Source organism: Macaca nemestrina, chromosome 1, assembly GCF_043159975.1.
Source record: "Macaca nemestrina isolate mMacNem1 chromosome 1, mMacNem.hap1, whole genome shotgun sequence".
NCBI lineage: Eukaryota > Metazoa > Chordata > Mammalia > Primates > Cercopithecidae > Macaca > Macaca nemestrina.
This window is the reverse complement of record NC_092125.1, coordinates 63,677,764-63,694,393: the sequence shown is the minus strand read 5'-3', so window position 1 is coordinate 63,694,393 and position 16,630 is coordinate 63,677,764. Positions and strand designations below refer to the sequence as shown.

At 54.4% G+C, this 16,630-nt stretch overlaps 1 protein-coding gene across 2 annotated transcripts in view; it reads right to left on the bottom strand.

Moving 5' to 3' along the window:
* LOC105484819 (cyclin dependent kinase 18) overlaps window positions 1–15,493 on the bottom strand; it is a 30,898-nt gene extending 15,405 nt beyond the window's left edge. For both annotated transcript variants that reach the window (XM_024793780.2, XM_024793781.2), the window contains exon 1: window positions 15,236–15,493. The gene's annotated coding sequence lies outside the window, so the exon portion shown is untranslated. The remainder of the gene's footprint in view (window positions 1–15,235) is intronic.
* Window positions 15,494–16,630: the final 1,137 nt, after the last annotated feature.

Here is a 16,630-nt window from a genome sequence, read left to right as displayed (position 1 = left end):
AACCGATGTCCCCGTGCTTTGTCATGGTTGTTCTCTGGGGGTGGGGAGAGGCGGGCACTTGGCTCCCTGGGGTCTGAGCTCTGCCAGGAGGGAGACCAGCCACACCCCTTTCTAAAAACAGGGCTTCCCCATAAAACTGTCCTGCAGTCTGGGATTTATGGGATGGCCTGTTGGATTTGCAGCTCAGGAATCTACAAGTAGCAGCCATAAATCTCACACCCTTGCTCTCGATTGTAGGCTGAGGGGAGGGGAGCTCATTAAAAGCCTCCGGGAAGGAGGCCCCCCATTTCTGCAAGACAAAGGAGATTCAGCCCTGAGTCACACCTGCTCTCCCCAAGGTTCAGTGAGGAGCAAGGAGACACCAGCCTGTGCCTGGGGTGGGGTGAACGCAGGGAGACGGAGGGAGGGTGAGGCCAGAGGCAGCTGAGTGGAGCAAGAATGTGGGGCCAAGCAGTGCAGGCGATGCAGAACAGCTGTTCTCCACCCACAGGAGAGGAGCCCGAGAGGAAGTGTCTGTCAGTAGCAGGAGGGATGGGGGTCAGATGTAGGATGGACTTCCTGATGGAGGGATGGAGGTCAGATGTAGGATGGACTTTCTGATGGAGGGATGGAGGTCAGATGTAGGATGGACTTCCTGATGGTGACAGGGGAGCAGGCGGTGGGGGTGGTGACCACAGCAGAGTGGATGTCTCTCTCTGCTGGGGACAATCGGGGCATTGAACCCAGCAGGGTCTTGGGTGTGACAGGGCAGACTGGGCAGTGAATAGTCTGTTGTTCCCTAGGTCAAGACACAAGATGCCTCTGTCATTTTTCCCTTGGGAGAGTCAGCTCCTCAGATTTGGGGGTTGAGGGGGAAGGGAGACAGGAAAAAGGCCTGTCACCTTAGTGCTGTCTGCCCCTCACCCCCAAGTGGGGACAGAAGGACTCAGTATGACCAGCCTGAGGCCAGCCCAGGGCCAGGCACAGCACAGCCTTTGTCCTCAGGCCAAGGAGCCATCTGGGGCTGTCCCCGTGCAACTGGTGCCAGGGGAAGAGGGCAATGGGCATCCAGGGATGCTGGCCTGGCAGTGGGGGGTGGGGGAAGTTGAAGGAGCAGAGTCCCACTGAGGAGCTGCAGGGTGGGCAGGCAGACCCCAGCCAGCCTCCCCTCCCACCTCCCTGCCCAGGTAAGTCATAAAGCTCTCAGCCCGCTCCAGTTGCTTCCTTCCAGGGACACAGCAGCCGGCCCAGAAGTTCCTGCTGGTGCCAAAGCCATGAGTGGCACAGAAGGAGGAAGGAGGAGCCAGGCTGGGAGGAAAGCCAGCACTTGCCAGAGGCCACTGTGCACCCAGTGAGCAGGGCTGGCCTCCCAGAATGTTAGCAGGGGAAGATGCTCACACACCCTCCATCCCCATCCCTTGCCCAGTGAAGATGCTGAGGCTCCAAGAAGGGAAATGACTTGCTCGAGATCATGCAGCAGTTTCCTGGTTGTTGCGAAGTGCACAAACGTGACCATATTGCTCCTTTCTTCTCCTGCCTGGAGCCCTCCCTGCCCTTGCCCCTTCCCTGTGGCCTAGGCTTGACTGTTTTCTCCCACTCTGAATTGCATGCCAAACAAACCCAAACTCTGCTGCTACCACTAGCGGGCTGTGGAATCGCAATAACGTTATAAAACCCCTCTCACTCCTGGCTCCAATCATTCATTCAACAATCATTGAACACCTGCTGCATGCCAGGCACTGTTGCAGACCCTGAGAATCACAGATGAATGAAACAGATATTAATTCCTTTCCTAATACCTTCCAACAGGGGCAGGGAGGTGCAGACAATACACAGAATGAATACACAGTATGATGGATGGTGACAAGTGCAATGATGGGAATTCATGCAGGAAAGAGGGAAGGTGTGGGAAGTGCAGTTGCAAGTTTAAGCAGGGTGGTCAGGAAGGCCTCCCCGAGAAGCAGGTGACATCTCAGGAGAAATCCAGAGTAGGTATAAGGTGAGGGGGTCAGTCTTGCAGGGTCTGGGAGTAGCAGGTCAGCCAGGGAACAGCAGGGGCAAAGGTCCTGAGGCAGAAGTGAGTCTGGTTCACTGCAGGATGATGATGTGGCTGGAGAGGATGCTGGATGGGAGCGCGGAGCAGCTGTGTTGGGCCTCGAGGGGTAAGGAGGGCTTGATCAGATGACTGACATGTTCTCACTGAGGCTTTAACAGGCTGCTGTGTTGAGAACAGACAAGGGGAGCAATGGGAGAGCAGGGAGCCCGGGCAGGAGGCTGCTGCTGAGGCCCAGGGGAGAGAGCTTGGTGGTGGCTGGGACCAGTGTGGAGCAGCGGAGGTGGTGAGAAGTGGCTGGATTCAGGCTATGTTTTGAAGGTGGAGCCAAAGAGCTTTGCAGATGGATTGCATGTTGTGGGTGAGAAAAGAGTCAAGCATGACTCTGCAGGGTTTTGGCCAAGCAGCCGGAGTGGAGGGATGGAACAGTCACTGGAGGAGACAAGGCATTCTGGGAGTAGTGGTTTCAGTGGGAAGACCACGAGTTGGATGTTGAGCAGGTGACATTTTCAATGTCCAGTGGTATCTGAGTGGACATGCTGGGTGAGCCAACACAACACACCGCTGGCACAGGGAAGATGTCCAGCAAAGCTTGGCTCTCGTCTCTCAAGTTCCTGCCCAGACAAAAAGAGTCCTCATATAAACTTCATCAAACATCCACGCAGACTTCCTTATTGAAAAGTGCTTTCGGATTCCAGGATAGAAGAGGGCCAGGAGACAGGGAGCAGGATCATCTCTTGGCAGATGTGAGGGGGAGAAGGGCCAGGGAGGCAGGGTCCCCCCTCCTTAGACAACTGCAGGGCCACTCAGGGTGGGGCCCGTGCAAGGCAGGGAACCCTGGCTCCTGGCAGACAATCTCCATCTTCTATCTTAGGAGGAAAGAAAGCTCCACAGAGCAGGCCCGGCCAGCCCCAGGGCCCCAGTGTCCAGACAGGGCAGATTCCCAGCCCACTGACAGCTGGGACAACCTGTCCCAGGCCCCAGACCTAACACCTGCCCTGGGGCCAGACCCCTGAGAGACCTTGACCTAGAGACCATGGAGGTGGAGAAGGAGGTTGATGGAGCATCCTGGGAATCTGGGATGCTGTACACTGGAGAGCGGGAAAGCCAGCTTCACTTCTTAAGCTCCTGGGGCCAGGACTGGAGTCTCCTCCCAGCAAACCCCTTCAAGATGCCTCTTTGCCCTCCTCTTGAACAAAGCCCCGATTCCCCAGCCTGCACCTAAAGGCCCTTCAAGATCTGGGGCCCCTTCCTCTCTGGCTTTGCCCCTCCTCGTTGTCCCCTGCATGCTGTATAAGTCCATGGGGCCTTCAGGAGCTTCCCGGAACTCACCCCACACCCCCAGGACCACCAGGTGCCCCTCCTTCAATGGGGCATGACTTTTCACCTGTCTCCCTCACCTGGAGCACATTGGTCTCTATGCCTGGTGCTGGTGGCATACAGCAGGCACATGTCTGCTTTACAGGCACATATGGAGCATCTGCTGTGTTCCAGGCACATGTTAGATGCATCCCCAAGTCCCTCTTTTTGTTTTGTTTGCTTTTCTTTTCAATCTTGGTCTCTGTGGGCCCGGGGGCAGGGGTTGGGGGATGTAACTTGCGGCTGCCCACTATCTGAAGCCCATAGGGTCTGCCCCTCAGTCACGAAGGCTGACCACCAGCCAGGATCCCTATGACACCCTGTCTCCCAGTCCCTGCCCCCGCCTCGGTCACTCAGCCACTTTGGGCTTTGGGTGAATTTCAAATAAGTAGAGGCCATGGCTGACCAAGTTTGCAGTCGTCATGAGCTAGGACCTCAGAGACATTCCCTCCTCCCAGGGAGAACTGTGCCTGCTGGGAGCCTGCAGATACCATCTCTTCCTTCATCCTCCAGCTGACCCTGTTCTGCACAGCTGGAGGCCTTAGTCTCCAAGAGCCTGGGACAAACCTCAGGGGAAGCCAGTCACCGCTTAGGTGCCTGCAGCTGTGGTGGCATCAGCAGCAGAAGCCTTGGGGCCTCCTCACAACCTTGCCCTGCCCCAGCCTAGATGAGAGAGGCTGCAGGCCTGAAATCTTCAGTGTGGTCAGAAATGAGCATAGCCAGGCCTGCAGTCACCCTGCCAATGAACAGATGCTCTGGACAGTCCCAGAGCTCCAGGAGGATTCCCACAGCCTCTGTTTGGAATGCAGGAAGTAGGCGGGGAAGGCCTTCCGGGAGCAATTTGGGCAAACCTGTCGGATGTCTGCTCAGGAGGCAAAGTGGGGATCAGGGTCACCTCTGCTCCAGACAAATGCACCGTTGTCTCCTAAAGTCTCACTCCAACCAGAAATGTCCTGCAGTGAGGAACACAGGGTGTCTAGCCCTGCTCTCCAAAATTCTCTGCAGTTTGGGGTCATGGAAGAAACCCCACTTAGTAGCTGTGACCTGGGAAGACACCCTATGCCTCAGTTTCCTTGCTGCTAACTGAGAATAATACTTGGCCTCCAATCCAACCGCCATAAGCATCCTAGACTTAACTTTTTCAACTGCTTTCTGATGGTGTCGTTTGCCCATTTAAAATCCTTCGCCGGGCGCGGTGGCTCAAGTCTGTAATCCCAGCACTTTGGGAGGTCGAGACTGGAGGATCATGAGGTCAGGAGATCGAGACCATCCTGGCTAACACGGTGAAACCCCGTCTCTATTAAAAAATACAAAAAACTAGCCGGGCGACGTGGCAGGCACCTGTAGTCCCAGCTACTCAGAAAGCTGAGGCAGGAGAATGGCGTGAACCCGGGAGGCGGAGCTTGCAGTGAGCTGAGATCACGCCACTGCACTCCAGCCTGGGCAACAGAGTGAGACTCCGTCTCAAAAAAAAAAAATCCTTCAAAGCAGCTGGGGTGGTGGCTCACGCCTGTAATCCCAGCACTTTGGGAGGTCGAGGCGGGCAGATCACCTGAGGTAGGGAGTTCAAGACCAACCTGGCCAATATAGTGAAACCCTGTCTCTACTAAAAATACAAAAATCAGCTGGGCATGGAGGTGCACGCCTGTAATCCCAGCTACTTGGGAGGCTGAGGCAGGAGTATTGCTTGAACCCAGAAGGCAGAGTTTGCAGTGAGCTGAGATGGCACTACTGCACTCCAGCCTGGGTGTTGCAGCGAGACTCTATCTCAAAAAAAAAAAAAAAAAAAAAAAAATCCTTCAAAGCTAACACTGCCTTCAGGAAAAAGTCCAAACTCCAGGGGCTGGCAGACCAGGCCTTTGTATTTGGATCCCTGTCTTCTTGAGTCTCAGCTGTCACCCCTCCCCAAAGGGTCTGGTTTTATCAGATGTACCTGGCATTCCCAGAGCAAACTCCACTCACACCCCACGGCTTTGCAATCATTTGGCCTGGGATGCCCTTCCTCAATTTTCCCCTCGGTAAAACCACTCCCAAACTCAACTCACGGGTCACTTCCCCTGGGAGGCTGTGCGTGACCACACCTTCTTCCTCTAGGTAGAGTGAGATCCTTCCTCCTTGTCCCTTCCAGAGCAGCCAGCACACACTCATAACTACACTGTGAGATCCTTCAGGACAAGAACAGGGCCTTAACATTTTTGCTTCCCTGGTGCCTTACACAGAGTAAGGAGCCCACCAGGTACTCAGCATTTGTGGAACGCATGGACAAGTGACTGAATGAGGCCATCGAGCCACTGTTTCATGATGACTTGTTTAAACCTCTTTCCTCTACAGAGATAGACACATGAGATCCCTCAAGGACAAAGACCGTATCTTAGTCACCTTTAAGATCCAGGACACACTGCCACGTGCAATAAATGTTGGTGCCTTTCCTTCCACTTTCAGGCAGGCCAGGGACCTGTTTCTAGATGTATCTTCTCATCAGGCCAGCTCCTGTCCTAGTTGGGACTTGAGCATGAACGGGGTGGGCCTGGCCCTGTCCTCTTTCTGGCCACACTAGAGCAAGCCTAGACTGTCTAATCACGCAGCCCCAGACGCCCCAGGACATGCTTCCTCCTCAGTTCTCTTGGGTCTCAGAGGGAACAGGAATACAGGGATTGGTACCCAAGCAGATGGAGGGGGGACTAGGGACAGACCAACAACGTGCTACTCATCCTGCCATGGGGACCTCTGCATCTCCTCTAGCCTGAAACTCCACTGTCCCCAGCCAGGTGATGGTCCCTATTCTGTGTTCCCACAGCTTTCTGACGTCCCAAGACAGGGCACTTGGCTCCCTGTCCTATAACTGTTTACTTGTCATTTCCTTAGTTTGCCTGTGAGCTTTTTAAGGGCAAGCACTGTGGCGTGACTCGTCACTGCACCCCCAGAGCCTGACCCAAGGCCCAAGACAGAGTGAGCCCTCAAATGACTAGCAAATGATACATGAAAGCTGGACTCTAGGCCTCAGCTGAAACCTGACCCTCCTCCTCTAGCCAGCATGTGGCCCGACAGCAGTGGGAGATGGGCTGGGGCAGTGGGAGCAGTGTCCTGCCCAGCAATTACTCCCCCAGTGAGGTCTGTGGAGGTTTTGGGGCTGGAGGCGCCATCCTACATTGAGGAGTGGACTGGAATGAGAAAAACCCGAATGAGAAGTTCCTCCTGCAACATGCATTGAGCTAGGGCCTCCAGAGCTGTGGGGATGGGGTTTGGAGGGGCCTGTGGCCCTCTTCCTGGCTCTGTCACTCAGGGAAGATTCTCAGAGCCTTGCAGGGCAGGTGCACTACTCAGGCTCAGATGTTGGCCTTGACTCCTACAGATGACCCTTCCTGACCCCACACGACCTCGCGTCTAGCCCCTCTGTGTGGCTCCATTTCAGTCCTACTGATGTCCACCCTGCTGCTGTCTGGCTTCCTGAGGCTCAAGGAATAGAGGTATATTGCATCTTCTGGTATTTTCCTTTTGACCCTTTTTGGGGGCCCAGCTAAAGCTGGTCTGCACTCTCTGAGGAGGCTCAGGATGTCCAAGTGATAAGATGGGACAAGGAGCCCTTCTGTCAGTTCTGGTCCTGGGCGTACAGACATCCCAGATCAGAGACTAGAGAAGGGGCAAGGGGCCAGGATAGGCCTGGCCTCCATCTCCCACATCCTCCTGCCTCCAGAGAAAGCCCGCCTTACTCTCCCAGCCAGAGGAGCCCTCTCTGCTCCTTTTAGCAGCCCTCTTTAAAGACCCTTGAGGAAGGTCCTTCCCCAACTGTCTTGTGTTTTTGAGATCCCAAAGTCTGGAACCTTTCCTTAGGTCTTCCTTAAATCCCAGAGGAAACAGCTTCTGTTTCCTCTCCACTTGCTCTGGCACAGAAACTGACGCCTACCATCTTTTATACAATAAATCGGAGAAGAAATGAAGAGTGTCAAATCCACCCACCCAGTAGCCCTCTCTCAGCCAGACATCCCGCATCCAGCTCTCCTGCTGGCCTGTCATGGGACCTTCAGTCATGTCTCTGGGTTTCTCTCCATGCCCAACTTTGGCAACAGAGCTGCAGGGGCCTTTGAGCCTGGCATCCCTGGGGACCTCTCAGTCTCATGAGGAGGGAGGGAAGGGGGAGGATTTCCCAGCATCTCTAAACCGTATTCCTATTTATACTCCACCCCCACCAGGCTGGCCCACGCCACCCAGTGCCCACATTCTGACAGGAACCCCTGGCTGGTCATCTCCAACCTTCCTCATTCCAATCTGAGAAACTGGCTTTAAAAAGCAGCTTCATGTCACCGCCAAGAACTCCACTGGGCTCCTCTGACCAGCTCCCAGTTTCTGGTCACTTGGATTGCCCCGCGTCTCCCTCCCACCAGGCCGGGCCCAGGAGGCCTCCTTGGCCTGCATGGCCTCCTCCAGGCCTCTGAACATCTCATAGTTGTTCAGTTGTTCTCTAAATGTCCTTTTTCAGTGTCACTCACTCACCAGGGTTCAGCCCCCTCAAAGTCACTCACTCATTTCACAAGCACCTGCTCAGCGCCAGGCACTGTCCTGGGCCCTGGGCCTCGGATTCCACTCCCTTGGCAGCCTGGGTCTCCTCCTGCTTCTTCCTTCCTCCTGGGTCTGGTGGACTCACTTCCTCTACCTGTCTCTTGAATGTCAACACTCCCACAATTCCCTCTTTGGCCCTTTGCTCTTCCCCTCTGGGCATGCTTCCTGGGTGACCTCATCGCCTCCCGAAGTGGAAACCACCACCCACGTGCTGATGACTCCAGATCTGTAGCCGTGGCCCCACCAAGCCCCTCAGCTCCAGATGCTTGGGTCCAGCTGCCTGCTGGGCACCCTGCCTGGGTGTCCCCCAAGGGTTCAGTTTGAGATGTGTGTGTGTGTGTGTGTGTGTGTGTGTATGTGTTTTCTTTTGGAGACGGAATCACCCAGGCTGGAGTGCAGTGGCGCGATCTTGGCTCACTGCAACTTCTGCCTTCTGGGTTCAAGCAATTCTCCTGCCTCAGCTTCCCGAGTAGCTGGGACTACAGGCGGATGACACCACATCCAGCTAATTTTTTGTATTTTAGTAGAGACGGGGTTTCACCATATTACCCAGGCTGGTCTCGAACTCCTGAGCTCAGGTAATCTGCCCGTCTCGGCATCCCAAAGTGCTAGGATTATAGGTGTGAGCCACCACACCTGGCCGAGATGTGTTTTTAAGTGAAGAGGACAGATGTGTACAGTTTGTAAAAGCTGTATGTATGCAGGATATACACATGTGTCACAGGCATGCACATATAAACACAGCACACTGATAACCCAGAAAGCGGTAAGTCAAAACACCAGCAGTAGTTATTCCTGGGTGGTAGAATTAATGGGTGATTTTAATGTCTTCTTTTTGCTTATCTGCATCTTCTAATATTTCCATAATGAACACTTATTGCTTACATAAGAAGAAAAGAGCAACACTTATTTTTAAATGAAAAGAAAGTACTTTTAGATTGAGATCCTGGAGCAGTTTAGTGCAAAGTCTGGAGAGAGCTATGATTATCTTGAGCAGGGGTCAGCAAACCTTTTCTGTAAGAGGCCAGACAGCCACTATTTTAGGCTTTGCGGGCCATAGTCTCTGTTGCAACTCTGCAACTCTGCTTTTGTAGCACAAAAGCACCCATGGGCAAGATGGAAATGAATGAATTTGGCCTCGCACCAGTAAAACTTTACTATGAACACTAACATTTGAATTTTATAAAATTTTTAAGGGTCACAAAACTTTATTTTCTTCTTTTGACTTTTTGTCGACCACTTAAAAATGTAAGAATCATTCTTAGCTCATGGGCCATACACAAACAGGCAGGACTTGGCCAAGAGCTATGGTTTGCCAACCCTTGGCCATGAGCATCCCGTGCCTATGTAGTGTTTGAATCCAGCATCCATTTCTCTGCGAGGTACTTCTTCTCCTCCTAGTTGACAGGGCTGAGGCATTCCAGGATTTCCTTGCCCATCTGAGCACGGCAGGGACCAGGTACCCAGATATCAGCTGGGGGAAGCCCCTGGCTCTACAGTTTGGAGGAACAGGAGGCTGAGCCCCTCTTGGGGCCCCAGCACACAGCTCGCCTCATTAGCAGCACTGGCAAAAGTCGGAGACTCAGACCAGCAGCCTCCGAAGGGGCTTTGGAAATCCCCTGGTCTGCGCCCTGTTTCAGGCAAAGAAGGCAAGGCTCAGAAAGGTGAGCGATCTGCCCGAGGCCACTGAGAGTGATGGGGCAGAGCTGGAACCACACTGTGGGCTTCTGACTTTGTACAGGGTTGGAAGGGACTGCATGGGTCTGCGTAGAGATGGCACTCTCTTTACTGGGTACCACAGCCAAGAAAGTCACAGCCTCCCCAAGGGCCACCTTCCTTGGGGAAGGAGCCATGCCAGGTTTGGCATCCACACAGAACACGGCGCCCAGCCCAGCCACAGCAGAGGATGCTGCCAGCTGGGCTCCATGGCAAGATCAGGGAGGGGCTCTGTGACCCCTTTCCTGGGCTCATCCCATGCTGCAGGCAGAGTTGGGAGCCAGCGCTGCTTCTGTCAAGAGTGATGCCCTCTAGCATAACACCTACCGCCCACCTGCTTCATGTGGGAAGGACAGCCCTGTCCCCTCCTGGGCTGGTCACCCCACATCCTGGGGTGCTGGATGGCTGGGGCCAGAGAAGAGAAGAAGGTCTGGTTCCTGAGAAGACTCCCCAGGCAGAAAAGGGCAGGCTTCTTTAGGGAAGCAAGTCGTGAGGGCAGTAATCATTCCAGAGCTCTGTCTGAATTTCCCTCAATAATGATAAGATGGGGAACAGTGCTCAGAGTGAGGGAGGGTAGACTTTTTTTTTTTTTTGAGACAAAGTCTCGCTCTGTCACCCAGACTGGAACGCAGTGGTGTAATCTTGGCTCACTGCAACCTCTGCCTCCCCTGGTTCAAGCGATTCTCGTGCCTCAGCCTCTGGAGTAGCTGGGATTACAGGTGCCTGCCACCACGCCTGGCTAATTTTTGTATTTTTAGTAGAGATGGGGTTTCACCATGTTGGCCAGGCTGGTCTTGAACTCCTGACCTCAGGTGATCCACCCACCTTGGCCTCCCAAATTTCTGGGATTACAGGCGTGAGCCTCCATACCTGGCCAGAAACATTTTAAGAATAGAGTTATCTTCCCAATTTGGGGGCCGAGTCCTGATGTTTGCAGGGACCCTGACTTCAGAAAAAATATCAAGTGGGCCAAAGGCACTGAGAACTACCAAATGTAGCCCACTAACTCTGCCACCACTCCTCGATAATGACATCAGGCAAAGCAAAGAGCTACTGGGCGGACATTATATCACTGGAGTCCTCGTAAGCACATGAGATAATAGTATTATCCTCCCATTTTATAAAAGAGGAAACTGAAACCTGGATGAGCAAATTACTTAACCTAAGGCAACCAGTTACTGAGTGGAGGAGGTAGAATTTGAACTGACCCCAAAGTCCATAAACTGCCTCCACCCATCGTGGACAGGAGACATACACTCAACATATAAATAATCATGAGTACATCAGCCAGCCATTATTGGGTCATCTTGTCTACCGCGACCCCACCATTTCTAGGGAAGACTTTTATTTAATGGTGGGGGTAGGGACGCTCAGAGGGTGGGATCATTATCAAGAGTTTCAGGGAAGAGGATCTCATCATAGTCCTTTCAAAAGTTCTGGCCCATGTCTCCCAGAGCAAGCTGTCCAGTCTCTCCAGGTTACTCATGCTGTTAGGGAGCTTTGCTTCAAGACCCGTTTTTTTTTGTTTTTTTGTTTTTCTGGTTTTTTGGCCCAGGCTGGAGTGCAGTGGTGCGATCTTGGCTCACTGCAACCTCCACCTCCTGGGTTCAAGCAATCCTCCTACCTCAGTCTCCCGAGTAGCTAGGATTACAGGCACATGTCACCACGCCCAGTTAATTGTTGTATTTTTAGGAGAAACAGGGTTTCACCATGTTGGCCAGGCTGGTCTCGAACTCCTGGCCTCAAGTGATCTGCCTGCCTTGACCTCCCAAAGTGCTGGGATTACAGGTGTGAGCACCACACCCAGCCTAAGACCCTTTTCAATTTTTTTTTTTGTGACAAGTTCTCATTCTGTTGCCCAGTCTGGAATGCAGTGATGCAGTCATGGATCACTGCAGCCTCAATCTCCTAGGCTCAAGCGATTCTCCCCTCTCAGCCTCCCGAGTAGCTGGGACTACAGGCATGTGCCACCACACCTGGCTAATTTTTGTATTTTTTTGTAGGGGTGGGGTTTTGCCATGTTGCCCAGTCTGGTTTCGAACTCCTGGGCTCAAGCAATCCACCCACCTCCCTTTTTAGTTTAAAACCAAACCTCACACTTGCCTCACTACCCCTCCTCCTCTGCAGATGTAGCTGTGGAGATTCTAGGAGCAGATGGGCTCTCTTTCAGACAGGAGGTCTGGCAGAGATGCGCCCACGGCTTTTCCTCTTCCGGACTTGCTGCTGATCCACTGGCCAGCTCCAGCCAGGCCCAGCTACCAGCTCTGTAGTGTTCCTGGGTCCCAGACCCTCGGCCTGAGCTATTGTGAGCCCAGCCTGTGTGTGCATGTGCATGCACGTGTGTGTGTATAAGCAGCTGTGGGAGCCAGGACAAGATTAACCTTGGTCTGCTCCCACCCTCTGGATATGGGAAAGTGCCCACTCAGCAGGGAATGCCTGGAGAGCAAAGGTGAAAAGTCCAGGGAAGGGGACGGAAGGGGTTATGGTGGGACACAGGGCTGAGGAAGAGAAATGTGACTTATTCACAAAGGTGCCCTAATCAGGTGGACCTGGAACCAGGCTAGCCACTCACTTTGAACAACAGAGCAGAAGAGGGACTGCAATTAATTAAGTACCAGGGGAGGGTCCTCCTACATCAGGGGAAGAAGGCGCTGCCAGAGGCCCCTCAGAGCAGGAGGCTGCTGCCTCTCCAGCTCCCAGTGCCTGTCTCATTCATACCTGCTAGAAGGTAGGGCCCCCACAGCACAGATTCCTGGCCGCTCCTGGAAGATTTCCATCCAACCCATTGCCCTACCACCACCACCATTCTTACACAGAGCCCTCCTCCCTAACCTAGAAGAGCAGTAAAGATTCTGTCTAACTAAGAGCTTGGCATGATGGGGCTGGGAAAATCTACCTTGGTCTCTAGACCAGCCCTGGTACAATCACTAGGAAATTCCCTTGCCAAACAAGCACCACCAACCACTATAGCTACCGGTTATTTAGTCTCTGCTACATGCCAGGCACTGTGCATTATTTCATTTAAATCTTATAACAGCCCTCTCTGTTATGATCCTCATTTACAGATGAGGGAACAGATGCTGGGAGAAGTTCATGAGTGTGCTAGTGAAGGGAAGGTCACATAGCTACTATATGCTGGAGCTGGATTCCACCAAGGCCAGAGGTTTGCCCTCCCCTTTAGGTCTCCAGCTCAGTTAGAGAAGAACAGAAGGAATCAGAGGACAAGTAGATGGAGATGCCGGACAAAAGTCCCAACAGGGTGATCCCAGAAAGTAGAGGCTTGGTTAGGGTAGGAACTGGGAAGAGTCAAGCTGGGCTCTGCCCTACAGTGTGGGACGCATTCCCCTGAGTGCAGGACGGCCCAAGTAGGCAGAGGACAGAGTCCGGGTCTGTAGAGGAAGCAAATGCACCCTGAAAGGCAGCTCCATGTCCTCTAGATCCGAGTGGGGGTTTGCAGGGCTGGCAGCCTGATCCCACAAGATCTCAGAACAAGAACCTACTTGCTCCTCCAATCTGGTGCCTTCTCTCCTGTGCCCCATGAAGAAGCCTGGCTCTGCCTAGTGCAGGACAGACAGATGGGAGCCTCAATACTTGGAGCACCACCCCCATTCTTCCTTCTCCCGAGGACTGATGCAGACCAGAGAACCCCAGAGTGGGCCGCAACCTCCCCATAATGGGGCAGGGGTTGACAGCAGAGGCTTGGGGTCAGAAGGAAGTGGGCTGGATCCCACCTCTGTGTGACCTTGGAAAAGCTGGTCTCAGAGACTCAGTTTCTTCACCTGTAAAATGGGGATGATAATAATACCTACTTCATAAAGTTGTGACACACTGCTTGGCACACAGTAGATATTCAACAAATGGTGGCCACTAAGGCTTGTCTACTCTGCCTCTGGCACACGATAAGTCTGGGAAGAACTTCTTCTGGCACGCGTGGAGAGCTTCTTCCATTCTCCTGGCAGGGTATGGGGAGAGTCCTGGAGACCCAGTGGGGAGAGTCCTGGGAACCTAATGGTCAGGTATACCCCAGATTAAGGGTGGGGGAGATCAGCCCCACAGGCTCCTCAGCTGCGCAGGAGGTGGCTGGGACAGGGTAACCCGAGATAGTAGCTTTGCTGTGGCAAGGTGACCCTCTCTCTGGAACGCCTTCAGGATGCAAACTCAGACCTGGAGCCAGTGTCACCCTGTACTCCACCGACCCTCAGCACCCTCAGCACCATTTTCTCAGGCCCCTCCCAAGGCCAGGTTAAAGGCAGAGGATCTCTGAGGACATGCCAGTCCACCAGGCGCTCCAGGCATCCTCTCAGGACAGTGTCCAGGAATGTGCCGCGTGCCCATGCCCGGGTGGGGAATGCCACGCGAACATGCCAAAGCTCACCGGGTGCTGACACAGGAGGGGCAAGCCGGTGGTGTCAGTGAGTCACAGGGCCCAGGCCACAGTTGGGTAACTGCTGAGGGCTGGGCTGGGGTGGAGAGGAAGGGGAGACAGTAGCAGACAGCGCAGAAGAGGTTCCAGGGCCTCCCACTCCCACAGTGTCAATCCTCCCACCCCGACTGCCAGGAGGTGCCCAGAGAGAAGGAAGAGAGGCGGTGCCTAAGAGGGCGCTGACCCTGCAGCACAGAAAACCCCTCGCTGTCTCTGTAGCCCAACTCCCACCCAGCACAAGGTCTGCAGACACCTTCAGGGAATCCCCGCCCCCAACAGGGCGAAAACAGAGGCCTCCAGTCCAGACCCGATTTTGGATTTCAGATTCCTGATGGTCTCCCCCAACTACAGCAGAATCCTCAAGGCACATCTCCTTAGCCCAACAGGTCACCGCCCACTACTCCCCCCCTCTCCCCTGCCCCCGCCTCTTTTCCCACTGCTGCATTAACCCTCTGGCGCCTGCCGATGAGGGGTGGAGGGGGCACTGCCCCTTTGGTCTTCCGGGGTGGAATGAGAGAAGAGGCAGCATTCCCCAGACCCCTGCCTGCCCCAGAACTGGGACCTGCAGGGCTTCACGTGTCCTTCCACGTTCTTCCCAGGGCTCCGGCCTCCCACCCGCTGCCTGCCGCTCTGGAAAGTTCACCAGAGCCCAGGAAGCTCTTCAAGGCGGCGATGTGGCCCCACACTCTCGGGTCCTCTGGTGTCTGGAGACTCCTGCCCCTTGCCCTTCCCAGAATGAAGGGAGCTTAGAAAGCGCCTGGTTCGGGACTGGGTGGAAAACTTTGCTTTGTAGGGTTCAGACAGGAGCCCAGGGGCCAAAGTGATCCCAGATGGAGACTCCCTGAGGGGGCGCAGGGTCTTAGACTGCAAAATAGCCCTCCCTCTCCAGCACCTGGAACTTAGGAGTGGTCTTTCCAGGGTACCCCCCACCCCTCAACACACAACACAGTATCACACAGATCACGCCTCGTGATCCTCTGCTGTCCTCTCGCCGCTCCGGTATTTCCCTCCAACCTCCCGCCCCAGGGCAAAAGCAAAACTGCGCCTTTAAGAGCCGTTCCGCTTACCTTTGCTCCGTACACCCGGCGCCGCGGTGCCCCCTCCTCCGACCTCCCCTTCCTCCCCGGCGCACGGCCCGCGGGACTCACCGCGCGTGTCCTGGGGGCTGCAGTGCGCCCGCTCCCTCCCGCGACGGCCGGGGTGCCGCGGGGTTAGGTGCCGTGCCTTGTGCCCTGCTGGGGTCTCCGCCCGGGCACGGGGCAGCTTCCCCTGCTCTGGAAAGGTGAGCAGTTCCCCAGAGAAGCTGCAACCTGAGCTGGCCGAGGAGGAGGTAGAAGGGGAGGGGAAGGGAGGGAGTGGAGGAAGGTGGGGAAGAGGAGGGAGGAGGAGGAGGAGGAGGAGGAAGGAAAATGCCCGGCCCCCGCCAGAGTTTTTCACATGTACAAGTTGACTCCGCCCCCGGGCCTCCCGCCCTGCCCACAGCCGCTACCAATCCCCAGGGCTCCCTCTGCCCGGGTGCCCACCCCTTTCTCCCACTCTGGGAACCAGGGTCCAAGTGCCTCTTCTTGTTTCGTTTCTAAAGCCGGCCCTGAGAGCCTTGGCTAGGGGATGAGGCCTTCTGGACTGGATTACCCCAGGACACCAAGGCGCCAGGGGTACACTGACAGTGCCTGCCTATCTCTAAAGCAGTGTTCCTACCTCTTCTAGGTACCTCCCAGTACCTAGCGCCCTAGGAACGAATGTGCATGGACAAATTTTGATGGTCATTTTCTTGACAATAGTAGCCCTCGGGCTCCCCTTCTACTCTATCCAGTGGGACTTGTCACTTACCTTTCCAGACAAAGTTCCCACCTCTCCGGGACCTGAATGAAGCCCTTGCTACCAGCCATCATTCCCATTTTCCTCCCCGAAGGATAATTCAACGTGTCCTTTTGGAATTAAATTCCACAGGATATTTGAGAATCACCCAAGAAAAGTTACAGAATGGCTGGTTCAGCTAGTGGCACTCTCATTTTACAGAAGGGGAAACAGGCCCAGCAAAGCAATTGAACTGGCCCAAAGTGCTACCAGAATTAATGGAGAGCCATGATTAGAACTCAGACCAATGGCCATTGTACCCACATCATCTGACTTCAAGGATCACAAAAACAAAACAAAAATCTGGGGATGGAGGTGCAGGGCACAGTCCCCACTGCCAGGCCCCTCTCATCTCTGCTTCCTCCTGAGGGCTGTGAGGAGAGGAGATGTGTCTTGGCTCTACCGCACCTCGTCAAGGAGGTCTGTGTCCCCTGCCCTCCCAGCGGGCTTGGCTACTTCAGTCTGGGGTCTCCAACAGGGAAGGTCTCCTTAGGAGGGGGTGCTCCACAGTGTACATGTGCTTCTACCCGAACCCTTTCCCTGGGGACCGTGAGTTGTTGAGAATAGAACAGTTTCCTTCTGGAAGACATGGGCCTGAGGTCCCCCTCTCAGCAGGAGACAGGAGAATGGAGGAAGACACTGGGCCCATGCATGAAAGTGACCTGTGGGTAATTGACATCTCACAG